The sequence below is a fragment of the Leopardus geoffroyi genome, chromosome D2 (assembly GCF_018350155.1).
Source record: "Leopardus geoffroyi isolate Oge1 chromosome D2, O.geoffroyi_Oge1_pat1.0, whole genome shotgun sequence".
NCBI classification, from domain to species: domain Eukaryota; kingdom Metazoa; phylum Chordata; class Mammalia; order Carnivora; family Felidae; genus Leopardus; species Leopardus geoffroyi.
Genome location: NC_059334.1, coordinates 9,041,053 through 9,054,462, shown reverse-complemented (window position 1 = coordinate 9,054,462; position 13,410 = coordinate 9,041,053). Strand labels below are relative to the sequence as shown.

General features: G+C 36.2%; 1 protein-coding gene across 1 annotated transcript in view; it reads right to left on the bottom strand.

Annotated features, from left to right (window-relative positions):
- Positions 1-13,410, bottom strand: part of LOC123576402 (zinc finger protein 33B-like) — a 38,361-nt gene that overhangs the window by 10,802 nt on the left and 14,149 nt on the right.

Here is a 13,410-nt window from a genome sequence, read left to right as displayed (position 1 = left end):
GGAGGGGGAGGAAAAAAGAAAAAAAAAAAAAAAAGAGGTTAGAGTGGGAGAGAGTCAAAGCATAAGAGACTGTTAAAAACTGAGAACAAACTGAGGGTTGATGGGGGGTGGGAGGGAGGGGAGGGGGGTGATGGGTATTGAGGAGGGCACCTTTTGGGATGAGCACTGGGTGTTGTATGGAAACCAATTTGACAATAAATTTCATATAATAAAAAAATAAATAAATAAAATAAAATAAAATAAATTAAAAAAATAAAAAATAAAAGACATCCAATTATATAAAGTAGTAATTCAACAATGTATTGTTGGAATTTCAACATATACAGATCTACTATGTACAAAAGTAACAGCCCAAAGATAGAGGAGAAGAAATAGAATTACATATGAATGACCTTTCTATATTTCACTAAAGATGAGGGAGTATAAATCTGAAGTGGAGTCTGATAGGGTGAATTTCTTAGGTAAATTATAACAACAACCATTACGAAAATAATAAAGTGAAAAGGTCATTGAAGAAATTGAAATATTATGCTAAACCATATTCACTTAATGAAAACGAAGGCAGTAATATAAAAGAACTACAGGTTCATAAGGCTGTTTAGGGCAGATAAATGTCAAAATGTAATATGGCAGGAGTAAATCCAGCCGTATCAATAACAGAAAACTGGGAATGGATTTAGAAATCCAATCAAAAGCAGTAAATGTTAGGTTGCAGAAAATATGTAAATCCAAACAGATGCTGTATACAAGAGACACTCTTAGCTCCAAAGGAACAAATAGGTAGCAAATTTTAAAAGCAGAGAAAGATCTATCACGTACACACCATCGATAATGCTAGAGAGGCGATACTAATATCTGACAAAATACATTTTTACACAAAATATGTTATTAGAGATAAAGCAGGACATTATATGATCAAAACAGTCCATCAGTTAAGGAGACATAAATGCGAACAATTATCCGCTGCTAACGATAAGTCTCAAGCAAGTACTGACAGAATGCAAAGCAAAAATACACACATCAACAATAATTAAAGACTTTAAAATTCCACTTTAAGTAATGGATAAAACAACTGGTAGAATACAAATAAAAGGGGAAAAAAAGAGATAAAAATAACACTATCAGGTAACCAGATTAACAAGTATATATAAGACACTCCACTCAAGAAGAGCAGATTACACATTCTTCAGAAGTACACATGAAAGATTCCCCAGAATACATTCTAAAATGTTCTCCCACCAAAATGGAAGGCAATTATAAATCAATCACAAGAAGGAATTTTGAAAACTCAAATAGTATATTAATAACACATCTCTGAATAAAATAGAGGGGAACAATATCCAGGAAACTTAAGAAAATACTTTGAGTAAAAACGAAGACCAAATACACCAAAACTTATGAGACAGAGAACAGTACTTAGAAGACAATTTATCCTGCAATAATCATATTAAAAGAGAACAATCCCAAATGAATAACCTGCCGTGTATACCTGAGAACAACGGGAGAAAAAAAGCAATACAAACCAAAGCAAGGAAGGATGTGAAATGAGAAGAATAAAAATTAATAAACCAGCAAAGAAAAGTAATAGATGACTCTTCTAAAATATCAATAAAGCTGACTAAAATGTATTTAGGCTGACATGGAAATAAGAGACATAAGAGTCAAACTACTGAAGTTATGGGGCGCCTGGGTGGGTGGCTCAGTCGGTTGAACATTCGGCTCTTGATTTCAACTCAGGTCATGATCTCATGATTCGTGGGACTGAGCCCTGCGCTGGGCTCTGTGCTGGCAGCGTGGAGCCTGCTCGGGATTCTCTGTCCACCTTTCGCTCTGCCCCTCACCTGCTCACTCTCATGTGCACTGTCTCAAAAACAAACAAATAAATGTTTCTAAAAAAAATAAATTACTGAAGTTGTGAAATAAAGACGGTACACGTGCTAGGGATAGAATGTACTCACATTACAAACCTGGAATGTTTTCTACGCTACAAAAACAAAATATAAGTGAATGTTTTGAACTAATTTGATAACTTGGCTGAAATACAAAAATTCCAAGAATCGGAAAAAATATAACAACACAAGAAGAAATAAGCTATCTGAAAAAAAGTGTAAGAAGTAAACACACTGCAGTCATTTTAAAACTGCCCATAAAGGAAGCCCAGGTCCAGATGGTTTCACTGGTGAACTTTTAAACTCGTTTAAGTAATAATTAATATTGATTATTCAAACACTCCTGCAAACAATAGAAAAGAACACCTCCCCCCTAATTATATGAGCCTTATATTACATCGACACTAAACTCAGACATGATGAGAGAAGACAACTACAGTTCAATGTCTAAAACAACTAAGAGCAACATCTTTGGAATACAGACCCACAGATACTCTGCACAATACTAGCAAATGTTATCGAGTAACACATTACGAGGATTACACACAAAGACCCCGTGAGATTTATCCTACTAACGCAAGGCTGGTTTATCATCCGGCAATGGTAAGTGAGCACCAACAGCGCGCTCTCCCTCTGATTCACTCGAGCTGGAGGGTATCTTCTCTCCGCGTTCTCCCTCGGCCTCACTCCAGCTCGCCAGGGTCTTCTGGAAAGCAGTGTGTATACTCCTCCACCATACTTGGGCGCCTACTGCCTAGTGAACACTTTTAGATTCCCCAGCTCTGGTGGCCAGCATCGCTTCTGCTTCCGGTCTCACAGGACTGTACATATTTGCATACTTGAAGAGATACCGTCTGAAGATCTCCCTTCCAATCAGCCTGAATCTAGATGCTGAGTGAGATCCTCCCCTTGGGACAGTGACAGGTCTTGGAACACCCTCAACTACTGAAAGCCACTACAAATAAAAGAGGCTGGTTAGACAACCATGAAAATTTGACAGGCATCCAAGAGCTAAGTCAGGGTCGAATGATAAGGTTCATCACCTACACCAGGCCATTCTTCCAATACTAGGAGAGGTGGCTGTTTTATCTAATGAACACAAACCAACACAGAGAATCAAGAAAAATACACAAAGAAATGTGTGTTCAAAATGAAAGAACAAGAAAAAACCTAAGAATAAGTTCTTAATGGAATGGAGACAAGTGATTTACCTAATAGGAGTTCAAAATAATAGTCATATAGATGCTCATCGAACTCAGGAGAAAACGGATGAACACGGTGAGAACCTCAACATGAAGAAAGTACCAGAAAGTACCAAACAGAAAATACAGTAAGACAACTGACAAATACTAGAGGAATTCAATAGCAGAACAATGAGGCAGAATGAATCAGTAATCTGCAGTCAGACAGTGGAATTCACCCAGTGAGAGCAGGGGGAAAAGTGAACACAGCTTAAGAGGCATATGAGACAATATACAGCAGACCAACAATTGCATTATAGAAATCACAAAAGGGGATGAAAAAGAAAGGGGCAGAAAATTCACTGAGAGAAATAATAGCCGAAAACTTCCCCAAATTGGGGGGAAAAAAAGAAATCCATATCCAGGAAGCTCAGAAATTTCCAAGTAAGATGAGTTCAAAAAACCCACACTGAAACACATTATGAGATGCAGTGCCAAAAACTAAAGACACGGAGAGAATGTTAAAAGTAGCAAAAAATTCACAACTGGTTCCAGAAAAGGGAACTCTCATAAGATTATCAGATCCTTCAGCAGAAACCTTTCCAGTCAGAAGGCAGTGGCATGGTATATTCAAAGAATGGGAAAAGAAAAATCTTTACTGGACAACAATACACAGCAAAGCTCTCATTTAGAATCAAAGGACAAATAAATGAGTTTCCCAAACAAAAGCTAGAATTCACCAACACCAGAAAAGCCTCACAAGAAATGTTAAAGGGACTTCTTTAAGCTGAAACAAAAGAATACAAATTAGTAACACGAAAACATATTAAAGTATAAATCTCACTGGTAAAAACAAATATATAGTGAAATTCAGAATATCCTAATGTCGTGAAGATAGTGGGTTAATCACTTACAAAAGCAGTATGAAACATAAAGGACCAAAGTACAAAACAAAAACATTACTTCTAATAATTAGTTAAGAGATACAGGAGATTAAAAGTTATGGATTTGACATCAAAACCATAAAACAAGGAGGGGGGAATACAAACACAGAACTTTAGAATATGTTCAATCATCAGGTGTTGTCAACTTTTGACATTGGCCTTAAATGCCTCGTTAGACCAGATGGGCTTTATAGACATTTACAAACATTTCATCCACAAAGAAAAATTCTAAAGTACACATGAAGAATTTTCAACAACTGATCATATATTAAGACAGAAAACAAAACCTAGCAAATTTAAGAAGACCCAAACCCTATCAAGCATCTTTCCTGCATGTAACTAGAAATCAATTACCAGTACAAAAACTAGAAATTCAGATATGTGGAGACTACACAACACTCTCCTGAACAACCAATGACTCAATAGAGAAACCAAGGGATATCCTGAGGCAAATGAAAATGGAAATACAATATATCAAAACTTACAGGATACAGCAAAGGCAGTTCTCAGACGGAAATTCATAGTGATAAATACTTACAGTAAGAATCCAGAAAATTCTCAAAAAAAACAAAACAAAACAAAACAAAAAACAAAACAAAACCCTAACCTTACATCTCAAGGAACGAGAAAAAGATGAGGTAATGAAACTCAAGTTAGCAGAAGGAAGGAAATAATCATGATCAGAGCAGAAATAAATGAAATATGATCTGAAAAGACAATAGAAAAGATCAATAAAATTAAGAGATGGTTCTTTGAAAAGATAAAATTATCTGAATTTTTACTAGACTTGCCAAAAAAAAGAGGACTCAAATAAATCAGAAAAGAAAACGAAAACATTATAACTCGTACACAGAAACACAAAGGATTTTAAGAGACTATGAACAATTATGTCATAACAAATTTGACACTCTAGATGAGATGCATGAATCTCTAGAAAAATGGTCTACCAAGAGTGAATCATGATGAAATAAAACATCTGAACAGACCAATTAATACTAAGGAAACTGAATCAGGAAAAAAAAGCCTCCCTAAAAATAAAGCCCCCTCCCTACACCCACCAAATAAAGCCCAGGACCAAACACCTTCACTGGTGAATTCCACAAATCACCTAAAATAGAATACCATTCTCAAACTCCACCAAAAAATAGAACAGGAGGGAACATTTCCTAACTCATTTTACAAGGCCAGCATTACTGTCATACCAAAACCGGAAAATGATGCTACAAGAACAGAAAATTACAGGAAAATATCCCTGATGAACACAGATACAAAAAACCTCAAGAAAATATTAGGAAACTGAATGCAACAATATAATAAGAGGATGATATACGGTAACAAACTGGGATTTATTACAGGGATTCAAGGATGGTCCATAATCCACAAATCCATTAGCGTGACACACACATTAACAAAATAAAGAATAAAAATCATAAGGTTATCTTCCAACAAAGTGGGGCTAAAGGGAACATACCTCCACATAATAAAGGCCATATATTAAAAACCCACAGCTAACAGCATACTCAATGGTGAAAAACTAAAAGTTTTTTCTCACATCAAGAACAAGACAAGAATGTCCATCCATTCTCATTACTTTCATTCAACACAGTAATGGAAGTTAAGTCCTAGCTGCAGCAATCACAGAACAAAAATAAATAACTAAAAGGCATCCAGATTGCTAAAGAAGTGAAACTATCACTATGTGAAGAAGTCATACTATATATAGAAAACCCTGAAGAGTCCACCAAAAAACTATTAGAACTGATGTATAAGTTAGGTAAAATTGCAGAATAAAAAAAAATCAATATACAAGAATCTGTTGCATTTCTATACACTAATAACAAAACAACAGAGGTAAAATTAAGAAAACATTCTTAATAAAAATTAAGAATACGTTTCCAATTGCACCAAAAGAATAAATACCTAGGAATAAACTTAACCAAGAATATAAAAGATCTGTATTCTAAAAACTATAAAACTCCAATGAAAGAAATGGAAGACAACACAAACAACTGGAAAGATATACTATGCTCTTGGATTGGAAGATTAGCATTAAAATGTCCTTACAACCCAAAACAACCTACAGACTTAATACAATCCCTATGAAAAGGGCAAAAGCAATTGTCACACTGGAAGAAATAATACTAAAGTTTGCGTGTAGAACCACAAGAGGTTCCCCCTGCCCCCAAAATGTTTATTTATTTTGAGAGAAAGAGGACACATGCATGTGAGCAGGGTAGGGGCAGATAGAGAATCCCAGGCAGGCTCCACACTGTCTGTGCAGAGCCCTATGCAGGGCTCGATCTGACGGACCATGAGATCATGACCTGGGCTAAAATCAAAAGTCAGACACTTAATGGACCAAGCCACCCAGGCACCCCCACAAAAAAATCTTGAATAGCCAAAGCAACCTTGAGAAGGAACAACAAAGCAAAAGGTAGCATGCTCACTGATTTCAAATTATACTACAAAGCTATTGTAATCAAAACAATATACTATTGGCATAAATCCAGACACACAGATCCATGCAACAGAATAGGGAGTTCACAATAAACCCACATCTAAGTCATCTAATCTATGACAAAGAAGCCAAAATACACAATAGGGAAAGGACAGTCACCACTTCAATAAATGGTGTTAGGAAACATGGACAGCCACATGAGTGAAATTAAACTGCTATCTTGCACTATACACAAACTCTAACTCAAAATGGACTGAACACTGGAACACAAAACCTGAAACTATGAAAGTCCTCGAAGAAAACAGGCAGTAGGTTACACATCAATCTTGGCAATAAGTTTTTGGATTTGACCCTAAATGCAAAGGCAACGAAAGCAAAAAAGAACACATGGAACGGCATCAAACTAAAAAGCTTCTGTACCCCAAAAGAGACCATCAATACAATCAAAAGACAATCCACTGAATGGGAGAAATTATTTGCAACCATTTATCTGATAAGGGGTTAATGTCCAAAACAGAACTAATATTACTCAATAAGAAAAATCAAATTTGACTTAAAATGGGCAGAGGATATGAATAGACATTTTTCCAAAGAAGACATACGGACGGCCAACAGGTACTTGAAAAAGGTACTCTACATCATCAGGGAAGCGCAAACCAAAACCACAATGAGATATCACTTCATGCCTATTAGAATGACTATTATCAAAAAGAAAAGACATAACCACTGTTTACAAGGATGTGAAGAAAAGGAAACCCTTGGGTACTGTTCGTGGGAAGGTAAATTGTGAAGCCACCACAGAACACAACATGGTAGTTAGTTCCTCAAAACATTAAAAATACAACTATCATATGATCCAGCAATTCCACTTCTGGGTATTTATCTGAAAAAAATGAAAACACTAACCTGAAAAGATATACACGTTTGTTCGTTGCAGCATTATATAAATAAACGAAGAACAAACATCTAAATAGTTATATATTAAATTACATAAATTACATACACTACATTATACATGTATTACATACATATATATGTGTATATTTACTATACATTTTACAAACATTATATACATGTGGAATATTATTCATCCATAAAAAATAATGAATTCTTGCCATGTGGGGACACCATGGATAGATCCTGAGGGCATTATGCAAAGTGAAACAAGTCAGAAAAAGGAAGACAGATACTGTATAATCTCACTTATATATGGAATTTGAAAAATGAAAACCGCAAACAGGGATCTTATAGATACAGGGAGCATACTGCTGGTTCCAGAGGTGTGGGTTTTCGGGTAGGTGAAATGGGTACACACACACGGACACACAGACACATGGACACACACACACACACACACACACACACACACACACACACACACACAAATCCTTTTCAACAACTGATGCTGAGCCAATTGGATATCTACATGTCAAAATATTAAACCCCTTTCTCACACCATACACAAAAATGGGTAACAGACCTAAATGTAACAACTATTTACTTAAGGAAAATATAAGAGTGAATGTTTTTGTCCTTGGGATAGACACAGCCCTTTTAGATACAACACCAAAACCAATAGCGACAAAAGATAGAACAGATAACCTGTATTTCATGAAACAAAAAACTCTTTTGCTGCAGAGCGCACAGCCAAGATACTAAAATGACAACGCCAAAACGGGAGAAAATATTTGTAAACAATACACCTAATTAGGGACTGATATACAGAATATGTAAAGAACGCTTACAACTCACCAATAACAAGACAACTACAACTAAAATATTAATAAGGCAAATGCCTGTTGAATATTAAGCTTGTATCCGGCAACCTCCCTATAAATGACTTCTATGTTGTAGGAGTGTGCTGCTTTAGGATTCTTAGACAATCGAATCTCTGCAAAAAGAAGAGTTTTATTTCTTCCCTTGTCACCTTTCATATCCGTTTTGTTGCATTACCTAGGATTTCTATGAAGATGTCAAATTAAGAGTGGTGAAACCGGATGGCCCTGACTTGCTCCTGATCTTAGAGAGAAAGCACCCAGTTTCTCTTTATTATATGTGATGTTAACAGATTTTTTGGTAGATGTTTTTCATCAACTTGAGGAAATTCTCTATTCCTAGTTTGCTGAATTTTAATCATACATGGATTCTGTTAAATGCTTCTTCTGCATCAAAGGATCCTATCAAAGGATCATACAGTTTTTCTTTCTGCAGCTTACTGATGGGATGGATTATGTTAATTGATTTTTGAATGCTGAATAAGCTTGCAGGTTTGGAATAAATCCTAATTCGTCATGGCATATAATTCTTTTCCTACACTGTTGGACTTTATTTGGAGTTCTGCATCTATATTCCTAAGAATTATTTGTAGTTTTTCTTCCAAGAGCGACCATCTGCTTTTGGGATTAAGAAAACAATTCTTTGGCCTTAAAGAAAGAGTGGAAAAGTTCCCTCTAACTACAAATCATCCCTAGGAATTTACAAAAAGGCCACTCGAGGTAATAAATAAATTCAGAAAAGCTGTAAGCCACAATATAAGACCCCCAAATCAGGTGAGGCTTCTATGCAACTGCAATCAACAATCTGAAAGGAAATTAATAAAGCAATTTTATGTATAACAGCATCTTTGTCAGCCTATGGTAGATTACGCTGATTGGTTCTGGAATGTTGAACCACTTTTGCATACTGGGAATATATCCCACTCGGTCACGGTGTAGGATTCTTTTTATACAGGGCTAGTTTCTATTTGCTAATACTTTGTTAAGGAATTGTGCTAGTAAATTTATGGGACATATCGATCTATAGATTAATTTTGTTTCCTGGGCTATCGTTACATGGTTTCGGTATCGGGATAAGAAAAAACTCCATTAGAACTGTTTCCTTCTCTTTTTCTAGAAGAGATTGTATAAAATCAGTGTGAATTCCTCCTTAAATGGTTACATGTTTGATAGACGGTAAAAACATCTGTAGATTTTTTAATCTATTTTAAATTAAATTTCTTTAATTCAAATTATCTACATCATCTTCTATGACAATCTATGGACCAAATTGTCCATGTCATTTTGAGTTTGGTAGTTTAGGATTTCTAAAGAATTGATGCATCTCTTCTCAACTGTCAAATTAAAAGCATAACATTTAAAGTATCATCCTGTTAATGAACCCAGAAGTGATAGCCCCGTTTCCTTCCTGATATTGGTGGTTTGGGGTATGCGTGCATGTGTGTGTGTGTGTGTGTGTGAAGACTGCTAGGTTTATCAATTTTATTTTTTTTCTAAGCACTGGCTTTGTGTCATTAGGTTTCTCTACTGTTTTCCTATTATAAACTTCATTGATTTCTGCTTTTTTCATTTTCTTTCTCCTACTTGCTGTGGATTTACTTTGTTCTTTTCCACTTTCTTCAGGTAGAAAGTTCGTAGAAAGTTCATTATGGATTCAAGACCTTTCATCTTATCCAATGTTAGCATTTATTACTATAAACTTCCATAACAGCACTTTAACCTGCTTCACACACAAATTGGTATACTTTTTCACTTAGTTCTAAGTATTTTTAAAATTTCCGTTGAGCCTTCTTTGATTCATGCTTTACTTACATGGGTCTTGTTTAATTTGTAAGGTCTGTTGACTTCCTGTTACTGATTCAGTTTGATTTCTTTTTTTTTTGTTTTGTGAGGGTTTTTTTTGGGGGGGGGGGGTAATGTTTTTATTTATTTTTGAGAGAAAGACAAAACACAAGTCGGGGAAGGGCAGAGAGAGAGGGAAACACAGAATCTGAAGCAAGATCTAGGCTCTGAGCTGTAAGCACAGAGCCCAGCATGGGGCTTGAACTCATAATCCGTGAGATCATGACCTGAGCTGAAGTCAGACTCCCAACCAACTCAGCCACACAGGTGCCCCCACAGTTTGATTTCTTTATGTACGGACAACATAGCATGATTTCAGTTCTGCAAAATTTCCTAAGCTTTCTTCATGGCCCAGTATATGTTTTACCTTACTGAATGCTCCACAAGCACTGGAGGAGAACACATATCCTGCTCTTTTAGGTAGTATTCTTAATCAACTGAGCCACTCAGGCACCCCAATCTTTTAGGTAGTATTCTACATTTTCGTTCAATCCTGTTCAGGGATGTGCTCTGCAGCTCTTCCACATCTGCTATTAATTCATATCTGTTGTCTACAAGTTCTACGAATCACTAACAGTAAGGTGCTGAATTCCCCAAATATAATTGAAGATTTGTTTGTTTATCCGTTCAGTTCAGTCAGTTTTGATTTGTGTCCTAGGAGTTTCTGTTGTTTGGTGGGGTTACATTTTGGATCACTGCCTGTTTTTCTCTAATAATTTTCTTTGATGTCGAGACTACTTTATCTGATATTAATGGAGTCAATCTTGCTTTTGTTTTCATTAATATTTGCATAGTACATCTTTTTCATAAAATTTTATTGTTGATTTTTGAGAGAGAGAGAAACAGAGCATGAGCAGGGTAGGGGAAGAGAGAGAGGGAGACACAGTATCTGAAGCAGGTTCCAGGCTCTGAACTGTCACCACAGAGCCTGACGTGGGGATCAATCTCACGAACCGTGAGATCATGACCTGAGCCAACTCAGATGCTTAACCCAGCCACCCAGGCGCCCCCATCTTTTTCTATTCCCTATCAACCTATATTCTGTCTGAAGTGAATTTTTTGTAGATAACATATTTCTGCATCATGTTTTCTGTTTCAAGCAGTCTACCAATTTATACGCCTATTGGTGTACTTAGTTCATTTACATTGATGGTGAACACTGCTAATGTCAAGGTTTAAGTCTGCCATTTTATTTTTCGGTTGTTTTCTCAGTTTCTCATTCATCTCTTCCTAACTTAATTTCTTACTGCTTACCTGAACATTATTTTAAACATTCCATTTTCATTAGAGTATTTCATTTTTTTCTGTTTACGCTTTTTCTGAATGTACCACTTCATATAACTTTTTAGTGGTTGTTCTAGGTATTTGAGTCCATTTCTAGGTAAAAGGCACACATATAATTTATCACAGTCTTCTCGGATCAACATCTTATCAATTCAAGAGAAATGTAACACTTTAATTCCATTTAAAGCCCTTTAATCTATCTTTTAAATGTAATTATATCATTTTCTCCACACATAGAGCATCAAATCATAAGGTATTTCTAAATTTTGCCTGAATCAAATATGATTATAGAAACTCATGAGAAGAAAACTCCATTATATTTACCCTTATTTTTGCCACTTCCATTTTCTTTCTTTTCTAAAGTTCCACCTTTCTAGTGTTATTTCCTTTCGATTCGGAGAACGTCCTCTAGCCATTTTTAAAAGTTTTGTTTGCTTACAACACTTTCTCTTAGTTTTCCTTTTTATGGTATCTTCAGCTCTCCTCTCATTAATATATGTTCATAAGATACCGCTTTTGTCTGAAAGTTCTTTTCTTTCAGTACTCAAATAAGGGCATTATTTCCCTCTAGCTTCCATGCTTTTGGCTGAAACATCCACTATCATTTCCAAAGAAAAGGAGATGTTTCTCTACGGCTACTTTGAAACATTCTCTTGTTTTTAGAAATGTAATCATGACATGCCATTGGCATGGATCCCTTTGCATTGATCTTTCTTACAGTTCATGCAGATTCTTCAATGAGTACTTTTAGCTCTACTGCCCAACTTGGGAAGTTTTGAACCATTATTCTTTAAAATCCTTCAAATCCCACCCTCTCTTCCCTTTCTGTTACTCTTCTTCCCGACACAGAGAGAATCCACCCTCCTCTCGTTACCTCCATGCCTTCCAATCGGGACTGACCATAATCACCCTTAAGGAAAACGACAAGCATCCTCTAGCGACATCTGTAGTGCTTATGCTCTTCCCATTATCTTCTCCAGGGGCAAGAAAGATCTTATAAACATAAACTACACATAGCTTATTAACCAAAATATACTAATAAGGATAATATTAAAATCTTTAATAAGATTTATGGTATTTACCTTGTGGACCACAACTGCCTGACGTCATTTCCTGTCCCGCACTCATCAATCACTCCCCTTTGGCCATTGTACTTTTTTTTTTTTTCGCTATTTCCCAAAAAACACCAAACACATTCCTGCTCATTGGCTTAGTGGGTGCTATTCCCCTTGCTGAGAAGAGGCAGAAACCACCCAACTCACACAAACATTTCACTCAAATCCTATTCTAATGGTGGCTGATCTCCTACTTTAGGTCTCCCCTGACTACTCTTCTTAAAGCAGCACAATTTATACCAAGGTCATTTTATACCACTACACAGCGTTAATATGCAGAAGTATCTCTTTCTAGTGCTACTTTTTAAATGTATGAGACATATAACTGTATAAATTCAAGGTGCACATGTTAGTTTCAGACAATTATAAACTGTATTATGACTGCTACTGTACCAATAATCAGCACCTTTAATATGTTACACAATTCCCATGCCTTATTAGTGATTGGAACGATTCAGTTCTGGTGTCTTGGCAAGTGTGATGATCACAATACGATACTGTCTGCATTCTTGATATGGTATCCGCCATCTCTAGGGCTTACTTATCTCGTCCGATCTTGTACCATCCCTCCTTTCCCACTCCCCATCCCCTGGGAACCACCACATTACCCTCCGTTATCATGAGTTTGCCTTTTCCAGATTCCAGATATAAGTGACACCATACGGTAAATGTCTTTCTCTTAAAGTGGCAGGATGTCATTTCTCATGACTGAATACTACTACTTTCTTTTCTTTCTTTAGCCATTCATGAACTGACGAGCACGCAGGTTGTGTCCAGATCTGGCTATTGTGAATAAGGCCGTGATACACGTGAATGTGTATATTCTCTTCGATATCCTCTTTTCATTTTCTTCGGGTATGTTCCCAAGTACAACTGCGGGATCCTAGGACAGTTCTATATTTAACTGCTTGAGGAATCTGCA